The sequence below is a fragment of the Crocodylus siamensis genome, chromosome 2, assembly GCF_052110815.1.
Source record: "Crocodylus siamensis isolate JL-2025a chromosome 2, ASM5211081v1, whole genome shotgun sequence".
NCBI classification, from domain to species: Eukaryota; Metazoa; Chordata; order Crocodylia; family Crocodylidae; genus Crocodylus; species Crocodylus siamensis.
In genome coordinates, this window is record NC_143396.1 from 49,987,865 (window position 1) to 49,998,502 (window position 10,638).

The 10,638-nt window shown below is 46.4% G+C and overlaps 1 pseudogene; it reads right to left on the reverse strand.

Moving 5' to 3' along the window:
* Positions 1–6,888: 6,888 nt before the first annotated feature.
* On the reverse strand, positions 6,889–7,014 carry LOC149870224 (U2 spliceosomal RNA; annotated as a pseudogene).
* Between the last annotated feature and the right edge of the window lie 3,624 nt (positions 7,015–10,638).

Sequence of the window (10,638 nt, forward strand, 5' to 3'; positions counted from 1 at the left end):
CTTGGCAATACTCTGGCTGGGCACAAGTGTGCATGGCGCCACATGGTGCAGTGAAAGGTGGGCACAAGCGTGTTTGTGTTCTAGGCATGACCTGGAATCATGGGAAATACTTTAAAATTTTGTAGTACTACAGTTATACAGTCTGTGAAATCAACACTGAAAATAGTGGGGACATGATAAGGGGGGGAGATGTTCTAAGAAGCAGGGCTGGCCACAATTTTTTGCGGCCCCCTGACACGAAGAAGCCACCAGCAGTGGTGGGGTGTGGTGAGTGGCTGAAGAAGCTGACAGCAGTGGCAGCAGGTTCTGTGGTGGGAGGGGTGGTGGCTGGACATGAAGATGGCGGTGGTGGTTGCAGCTGTGGGGTGTGGAGAGCAGCTGGATGTGAAGCTGGCAGCAGTGTCAGCAGCAGCAGTGGGGTGGGGTGGGATGGCAAGTGGTCAGATGTGAAGCTGGCGGTGGTGTCAGAGGCAGCGGTGGGGGAGGGGGGCGGTGAGCGGTCAGATGTGAAGCCAGCGGAATTGCAGTGGTGGGGGAGGCAGTGGTGAGTGGCTGGACGCAGGGGGTCCTGCAGCTGCAGGGCCCCCTGCGGCCACAGGTTTCGAAGGATAGGATGGGCTGGCCCTGCTAAGAAGGTGGGGTCTTACAGAAAATGTTGCAATTTGAAAATGTCCTCGCTGATCTGAAGAGGTGCCAAGAGCAGAGCCAGTGAATGGACATATAGATGATCTGTGTCCCATGCTTCATTCAATCAGGCAATCAAGATAATTAGAGAGTATGGGAAAGATTGATTAATGGCCAAGACAGACTTTGAGTTGACCTTTCCTTTATTACTACATTTAAATAGTCTCCATTTAGTGAGGTTTAAAATAGAAAAGTGAGCTGATATAGATACAGTAAATGTGTAACTAAGAATGAGTGATCTGCCACCCCTACTCCGGTAGTAGTAATTCCTACCTTTAATCTCCGCATTATGTTCCCTGAATATGAATTAGTAGCATTTCTTGAAACTGTTCTCCATCACAGGAGTGGGTTACTAGAATTTGCTCCATGGTGGTAAAACAAATGCAGCTTTCAATTTCTGTAAATGTAAACACTTTGGACAATTCAGTCACACTAGGAACTGAAGGCAGTGTAGTAATTCCACAAATTAATCTTATATGTTTAATCAGCACCTTGCCTCGGCACTGGGCTTTCACTGGGAGCCACAGGAGTTTGGGTGAGTATTTAGATTAGGAGCGGTCAAAGTCCAGCCTGCGGCCTGTATCAGCCCCATGTGGATTCCATTTCCCAGCAGCCCCATGTTGCTATGGCTGGTTTCCATGGAGCTCTCAGGAGTGGTGAGGCCATGACAACACAGGGCCCGTGTTTCCATGGAGACTGGCCCCAGCAGCACTGGCAGGGTGCGTGGCTGGGCAGGGAGCTCCTCCAGGCCTGACATTTTGTGGCAGTGACAGCATGGTCTGGAGCCAGGGCACAGCTGTGATCCGCTGCCCGCATCCGCTCGTAACTGCCTGCATCTGCTCCCTGCCCAGCTGTGCACGCTACCAGCACTGCGGGGGCTGGTCTCCATGGAAAAACTGGCGCCCCACTGTCACAGCCCTACTTTTCCTGAGGTCTCCAAAGAAACCAGCTGCAGCAACGTGGGCAGGGGCTGTTGGGAGATGGAGTCTGGCCACCAGTCAGACACACTATTTTGCTATCCAACCGCCCCTGGTTTGAATGCTCAGCTCTTATGAGCCCTTTTTTGCCAGATTCCTGTGCCATGTCAGTAGTTAGCAAAGTAGTTAGTGCCAGTGCTCCCTCTCTGTAGCATGTGCCCTAGAAGCTCTATGCTCAGCCAGTTGCAAGCTGGATCCTAATGAATCTGCCACTGTGGCCTTGAATATACAAAGCTTTTCAGAGAATGATGTTTTGGAATAACATGACAAGTTGCAAAGCAAAAGATTAAAAGGCATTAACCTAGAAGTAAAGGCTTTGAAGGACAGAGGGACGGGCATAAGTATACCAAGGCACCCTGGCTCCAATCCTCAAAGGTGCTAACACATTTCTGCACCTAACTCATTACCTGCCCTGATGCTGAGTGGAATTAGGGGCTCTAAGCAGTGCATAAGGAGAGACTGCTCCCTGGGAGAGTGTTCCTTGGAAACTAGCTGAGCCTAAGCTAGCCATATTCGATGCAAAGAAAAAGGACAGGGTTTAGGCACTCCGGTCTACTGAGGATTCTGAGCTGAGAGACCTTTCAGCTAACCTTGATCTGTAAAAGAGACACACACCTCAGAATACCTAGGTTCAAACCAGTACTCTGCCTGGCTCAGAGCAGGGATTTGAACCCATATCCCCAGTGAACACTCTGACCACACATTTTACTGGTACGCTAGGATGAGCTGTTCCCAAGCTGTCCAACTACAGCAGTTGTATTTTGCAAAGGTATTTATATACTTGCTGAACCCCAGCTTCCCTAATCCCACATGAAAGCTCTAACTATTAGGTTATTCTGGGGTGGGGAACACAAATCTTCCCATGCATTTACTATTCCCCTTACTGTCCCAGTTGGGCTCAGAGCATGTCAAGGGCCTCTGGGACTTCTGCTTTAGTTAGGGCTACAAGATAGGGGCAGTGTTGGTGCTTACCCAACAATAGGAACCGAAGTGCCAAACAATTCTAGATGCCTATGGGATTAATTGAGTAAGTTAATAGTGCCTAGATCAATGTTTTCCAAACTTTTTAGCTTCAAGCCCTGCCCCCCCAGGGGGTAATTAAACCACCCCTCCATAACTTTTTTGCCCATTTCAAAATCTAATGTATTTATTATAATATTTGCCTCCTTGCAGAGGGACCAGGCAAGCAGCCAAACAGGGAAAGCCTGAGCCTGCTCTCATCTGCTTTTCTCCTCATACCTCACACCTGAGCCGGAGCTGAAGCCAGAGTCTCTCTTTATCTGCTTATCTTCTCACATCTTGCTTAGCTCTTCATACTTCCTGCAGTCAAAGAATCTTGCAGCACCCCAGGTATCCTGGCATTCTGGGTGAAAATCACTGGCTTAGATGGTGGACACATGGCCAGATCTAGCCTCCCTATACAAAGAACTGGGATCAGGAGGGGCTATGCCTCCAAAGGGCAATTCACAAAGCTCTGAGGTACCATAAAGTGGCTTAGAGATAAAGCTAAGTTTATGGTGTGGGGCTGAGTTTAGGCTGACTCAGGCTCAACATAAGGCATATCTGTTCACTTGAGATCCAGAATACCTAGTCCTCCGTCTGTGAGTAGATGTGTAACAGGCAGCAGCATATCTTTAGCACAATATTTTAATGGTTAGAGCTTTTGCTTGCTCAGGAAGTAGGCTACTGAGTTCTAGGTTTTTGAGTTGAATTTAAGATTATTGATGAAGATTAGGCATGATCAGAACACATAGAATCTTGTTGGATCTTTCCAGGGACTTACTGGGCTCCCCAGCAACAAACTGGCTAGCTACAGAGCCTAGGCAGGAGCTAGTTGCCTAGCAGGGGCATTTTTACACATGTTCTGAGACGCAGCGCTAGGCATTTTAATTAGCGAGCCACACTAATTAAAAGCGCCCGCACGTCACGTGTTTCAGTGTCCCCATGCATTGCCACACTGAAAAAATGGTGATAAGGCACTTTGAACTAAACCTCATTGTATATGTTTTATTTTAAAGCATACCACCGCCATTTTTTCAGCACTGGGATGCACAGGGACACTGATATGCGTGATGTGGAAGGCTGCCAGATTGCGATTAATCAAGCCTGCACTGACGCGCTTGATTTCCTGCTCCTCGGAGTTGACTCCCCACACGTCTATATGACTTGGTGATCAAACTGAATCACTTCTGAGCATGCTCAGAAACCCAGTTGTGGGGACATGGGGAACTTAAGTGTCCAAAATGGAAGTACCATGTGAACATAGTCAGGGCTGTCCCTGGCGGGGAGGGGGTGTGTGAGTTGGGGTGACCGCCTCAGACCCCGTGCTTTGGGGGGCCTTGCGGAGCTGGCCAGAGTGGCCATGGTGACTCTGTGCTGCTGCTGGCTTCACGTCTGGCTGCTCGGCATGCCTCCCCCCAGCCCCCACCGCCGAATCTGCCTCTGGCTTCATTGTGTCCAGGAGTGGGGTCCTTCACAGGCTGATTTGCCCGTGGCCCGTGCTTGGATCATCTCCGAACATAGGCATTTTTTGACTAGTAGAGCAGGGCGAATCTGCCTGGCTCTACTAGGTGCCTAAATTTCACCCAAGTTCCAGTTTGGTGTTTGTTGGTCTAAAGTGTTTCTGGCCTTTATGGAGACTTAGAGGTGCTTTATATGCTGCTAAAGATCTGGTCCCGAAACAGGAGAGTTCAAGATAAATTGTTAAAACTTGATAGAAAATGCTGAAGTACTGGAACATATAGACAACACGAGACTTCAGGAGATGCTTTATAACATCACGGCAAAGCATGAGAAATATGGAGACAAAAATAGAACCTGAAGAACCTGGGCCTACGTTTGCAAGCAAAGCATTCAAACCCCATTACAGAGAACCACCAAGACCTCTCAGGGTAAAGCTCCCTGCTGGAACCACAACCCAACCACCCAACCCTCCGTCTCCCAACCTCCAGGTGCTTCTCAAAACAGAAGGACAAGCCCTTTCAATTTCAAGACCCAGGAAGAAACTGAGTCCTGTCAAGGCAGATTTGAGAAGGTGTTGAGCAAAACACTGTAGCAAAAGTGAAAAGCAAAAAAAGAAGCAAGAGACTTGTGAGTCCAGAAACCAGCATCTGTCAAATACTGCTGTGCTAATTAATCACAGCATCATGTATTACTATTTTAATATAAGCCATCAGACATGAAGGCAAGGGTACTTTGCAGTGCTGGGAGAGGACTTAGAGCCAAAATTGTATCTGAAGACTCGTAGCTCTCGCAGAGGGTTCTTCCATCACTGGTATGACTGGTAAACTAACTGGCAGGTTCAGAGGGAGTGGCTGGAGAAATAGGGTACCCACCTTACCAGATGGGCTTAATGGTGTCTCAGGCCTCACAAAGGCAATGATGATGACCTGGAGTTGGCTTTTGCCCTTACAGCCACTATCATGGCAAAACCAGTGGAGTGCAGGGAGTTCTGTTTGTATCTAAGAAGCTGAGACACAGGAATGTAGACGTAGTCTCTTTGAATAATGATTTAACTTTTTATACAAATCATAAATGACACCAAAGGAAAATGCAGCAAATCAATTCCTATAATGATGGCCAAATGTAAATGAGAAGCAGAGTCAGGGACACATGCTGTGGGATTTTAGAGGCTGGGAATGAAGGACAGCGTATTCTGCCTAAAGCCAACCTCGGGCTGTGATTTTTTTTCAGTTCTCACATAAAGAGGATACATCACACGCAAGGAAAAAGCTGTGCCCTATGTGCACGGTCTTTAGCACTACCTGAGAAGTGCAGAGCACCTTTATTCCCTCTTAAAATCCATGAGATTCTATTAAAGAATTAATTGTATATTCCCTTTAGCAGGACCAAAGAATGATGTGTAATGCTCAAGGCTATGTACTGCACTGTGCTCTTCTTAACCCCAATAGTGCTGTCAGGAAAGAGTGGGAAGTTAATTAATAAAACTGGCAATACAGTTTTCAAAAAATATTTGGAAAAGCTCTGTAGAATATCAAAGGTTCTTCAGAGCTGAGTGGCCCACTGGATTTGTGGTTAAGGCACGTGGATTTTGGCAGCCAATGACACACAAGAGATTGATGTGGCTAGCATCACAGCTGGCTGCCTTTGACTCTCCAAACCAATAACCAGGTGCCCCTTAACACCTGGGGTCAAATGTGTGCAGTCTTTTGCAAACTCAGACCTCTGGGATCATAGCAAGATGCCTGAGCCACACTTCCACTACACTCATTCTGTAGACTATAATATGGATGAAATCATATCATTTTATAGACTTTTCTAGGTGGGAGTGCAAAAATGTCAGAAACAAAAAATATTATGAATATTTTTGCTTTACTTCCATTAATTTTCACCCTCTGTGCTGCAAAGTTGTGTTTGAACTTTATAAATTCAAGGCTGTTTTTAGGCTATACTTGGTGCATCTACGTGAAACACTTTACTGCAAAATAGTGTAGTTTACTGGGTAGTAAGCAGGTGCAGGTGAGACAGTAAGTATGTTCATGTGTAGCTGCACCTGCTTACTGTGCAGTAAACATCGCTAATCATGAGTAAATTTGCTGCTAACAGTGCAGTAGCGCTCATGTAGACACCTGACCAGGAGCAAATGTGGTCTTGGTCAGCTGGCCACCAGGAGGCTGGATATTACTTCCTGCCCCTGAAAGCTGCCTGCTGCTGGGGTGAGATCCATCACCGGAGCCCAGGCAGGGATTATGTCCCCCTGCTCCAGCAGCAGCAGGGAGCTTCAAGCACCCTGCTCTGAGATTGTGATTGGGGAAAGGCCCTGGAAGCTCATTATCTCCCAGCCCCTGCTTCGCCATTGCAATGGGGGAGCTGGGGGCTGGGAGATCCTTACCTCCCAGCACCAGCTTTATGGTCATGTGGGATTCCCTGTGGAGCTGAGCAGGCAACAGGCTCTCTAGCCCCCGTCCCATGATTGTGGCGCAGGGGCTGTGAACTGTCTCAGTCCGGGGCAGGTCCCAGCCCCACGTCCTCATTGGGGTATCAAGGTGGGGGGCTTGGAAAAAGATGCAGTGGCGGGGCAGACACCTAGCCCCCTGCTCCGATCAGCCGGTGGGGCAGCTAGCAGTGACCCCCCAACTGGGTGGGGAATCAGTCAGAGACTTGCTGTTAGCTGCCCCACTGGTGCATTGGGGCAGGAGACTAGGACCTGCCCCTCCTCTGCAGCTCTTTCCAAGTCACCTCCCACAATCTTTTTGTTTGTTGGTTTGTTTATTGCACCGCTCCTGGAAGCACTGTAATACCAGGCCAATGCATGGAGGGGATGGAGCAAGCTCCAGTTCCACCTTCCAAAACCAAAAATCTACTCAATATAGACCTCCCATGGAGGACATATTAGGGACAACCACCTGCCCTGGGGAGCCCGCCTACATGGTCATGGTGCTTCCTACAATCAGGGAGCTGGGGCTGGGAGCAATGTCCCAGGCCTGGCCAGGAGACTGCCGTCTCCTGGCCCAGTGCTCCCTGCCAGCCCCTAGCCTAGCACCAGGGCAAGCCTAGAGCTCCCTTGGTGGTGTCAGAGGCCCATTGCAGGGGCCCAGGAAGTGAGAGCAGTTTGCTGCCATTAGCAGCAAACTGCTCCTGCTTTTCTACATTTGTAGATGCCTGCCCAGGAGTGTGTACTCACAAGTAGTTTACTCATGAATAAACTGCTCCTGGATCTAACACACATATAGACACACCCACTTAACATTTTCTCTGTTCTGGCTTTTCATAAGATGAAGAGGAACATATTGAGTATATATTTGGTGTAAAGGAGTGGCTGCTTTGATTTCAGTGCAACCACACAGATTTACAGCGGATGGGGATCAGGACTATTTTATTTTCTAATTCTTCCCACATGGAGAGGCACTGGGGCTAGGGCATGGACTGAGCTCTATTGAAGGCACTAAAGCTATGTGGTGGGCAGGGGTCTGCTCACATGATGTAACAGAATCAGCATCTTATTGGGATCCAGTTAGGAGCAATGGTAGAGTTTATTGAGAAAAAGACTTTGGCCCAATTTAATCAACTTATATTTGAAAAAGCTATTAGGTGGTTCTGTTATTCCCTTGGATATAAGGGGCTGTATTCAAAGCCTGGGATGCTCATCAGGTGTTACATTGATCTCCTATGCATTCATTTCAAGTTTGCTGCCAATGATTGATCTGAACCTAGGTTAATGGTATCCAAGTCATCTGACACCTGTGGGCCAGGTGAGTCGCACGAGACTAGACCAGAGGCTTGAGCTAAAGTATAGTTCCAGTCCACAGGCTGGATCCGGAGTGCACAGCCACATCACCTGAACTGTGAGGCTGGAATTTGGCTGTGGCAGCATTAATTACTGCAGCTCCCAGAGAGGCGACAGTCATTGCTCCTCCCACTGCCAAATTTTGGGCCCCATGGGCCAGATGACATGGCTTCAAACTCTGGATCTGGCCCGCAGAGCTCCCCACAGGTCCTGAAATTTGGTAGTGTAGTGAGTAGTGGATGTGTTAATTGTTGCAGCCCTTGGAGCTATGGCAGTTAATGCTGCTACCACTTGTCCTGCTCCCTAATTTTCAGCTCTGTGGGCCAGATGACATGGCTACCTGGGCCGGATCTGGCCTATGAGCCCCGATCTCAGTCACATTGATCTGTGACTATGAGCCATGATCCTGAATTGATCTCGGAACTGACAGGCCCTTGGGTATGTGCGAAGTCCCACTGATGCTCACTGCAAGACTGTGCTACAGCGAAATGGGGCTACTCAAGTGCATAAAGTTACTGACACATTTACATACCTGTGGGATTGGAGCCATTAATAGATCAGTTTCTTGTTTTATTGGCAGATGTCACATGTGCATGATAGTTATAAATTTGCTATTGTTTAGCATGTGTCGGGGTACTAAGAACATGCTCAGTGTTTATTTGTTGTATTTGGCTTACCTGGTCCAGTGTCAAATCAATCACCAAATTTAAGTTCAGGAAGGAATTTTTCCTCAGGTTGGACTGGAAGTGACCACAGGCTTCTTTTGCCTTTCACTGTAATGTGATGAACTGTCCTTTTTCCCAGGATCATTTGTGCATAATTTAATTTATTCCCTGCCACTGCAGAGCTCTTGTCCCCCCTGCCCATCAGCTGGAGATGTTCTTATGGCAGCCGGAAAACAGGAAATGTTTGGAAAATTGTTTGACTGTGAAGGCTGGGGACTGGACTGTGTGGCCTGGGGGATCCCTTTCAATGACATGTTGCTCCAATTTTATATTTAAAAAATAGCTTATTTTGAAATAAAGTAAAAATCTACATGGGTTTTCTGCATATCTGCAGGAATCACAGAAGAACAGTTTTTCAGTTCCTATAAAACTGCATTGGGTTCCATCATGCAGAAGCAGATTATTTTTATTTATTGGATTAAGCCCAAAGCTTTTAACTTCAATGCAGCAAGGTGCAGAGCATTGCTGTGTGATATGGAGAACCCACAATTCTTGTGGGCTTCAGTGGAAAGGGAGGGAGATCAGCACCTTAGAAAGGGACTTGGAACCTTGCAGAAGTGAACCTTGAAATCTGAATCATATTTTAAAATATTTCTCTTAACAGGATATAAATTTCCCTTCCCCCCCTAACAACACTCCTTCTTAAACTGGGAACAAACATTTTACTTATGGCTAGACTGCATTTATTGGTAATTTTCACATAAATCAACTTATATGAAAATGTATTCATAATCCAAGCTTTCTCTATAGTGATAAAATGTTTCTGCTTCTGTGGTAGAAAATAGCTTATTATGCAAACAGCATTGCCAGTGTTACATTATGCATGGGATTCACCTGGAGAACATCACAAAAGCTTCAACCAAAAGAAAAAAAAGGGGGAGAAAATCGGGTGTTCCATTTACTGCACCACTTGTCTATTATAATTAGCTGTAAATGAGCTGATAGCTGTACCTCGAAACATATTTCATATATGCCTTAGTAAGGTCATAAGGATAAGAAAAAGAAAAATAGAACAGAATGGAGGAATATGAAGCCTTCCAAGGTACAGGCCGTCAAAATGTCACCCCAATTAAAAACTGAAATCCACTTGCCATTTTTCAGTTTAGTTGTATTTACTTGGAGAATGACTTGGTTATATTTTTGTACGCTCGATTTAATTCAGAACACTGCACATTTCCACTAGACTGTCATTATAAAGGATGACTGTTAGAAAGTTTGATTGGACGAGATTAGTTCAGAAAAGACTGATATATGGAATTAGCTTAGATTTAGGCTAAGGTAATTACTCCTCAGACAGATTCCAGCACAACCCTGCAGACACAGAGTATCTCCTTCAAAGAGGAAGCTGACTGTATTTCTCTTTGTAGAGTGAAAAGGTTGAAGTGTTAAAACAGAAGGACTGTGGGAGATTTCTCCAAGTGCAATGATATTCCCAGGCAGTGGCAGAACTGCTGCATTTACTTCCGTGCCTCATTCCAGTCCCCACACCCCCTTACCCCACCGAAGAAATTGCTGAAGCCAGCATACATTAGTGCAGTCCTTTTCCAGAGCAGCCCCAGAGTTAGGGTGACTCAAGATTAGATTAAAGCCACCACCATGCAGTGTCATCTATGGACAGTTCTGAAATCTGGGACCAGATTTTAGATCCTTCCCACATCACAAAATGCTTCTGATGTCATGAACAAGATTTAGTTGTTCCTGATTAGCCTTGGCTGCTCCTTTCACATCTGCTCTGCTGAGAAGTCCTATGACTACCTATGAGTCTTCCCTAAATAGTATTCAGTGAACAGATTTATTTGTCATCCCAATTCTGTATTTCTTTAATTGTGCAATGTATACCTGCCATGGCAGAGACTCTGGCTTCATTCTTACCATGTCCCAGATACTTTCATCATTTTTTCTGGAGATAAGGAGTTCTTGAACTCCCTGATGAATCTTGTCATTTCTTTTAATAGAACTGAATTGAATATCTAGTATTTTCTTGAGGCATTTGACTTTCCAGACA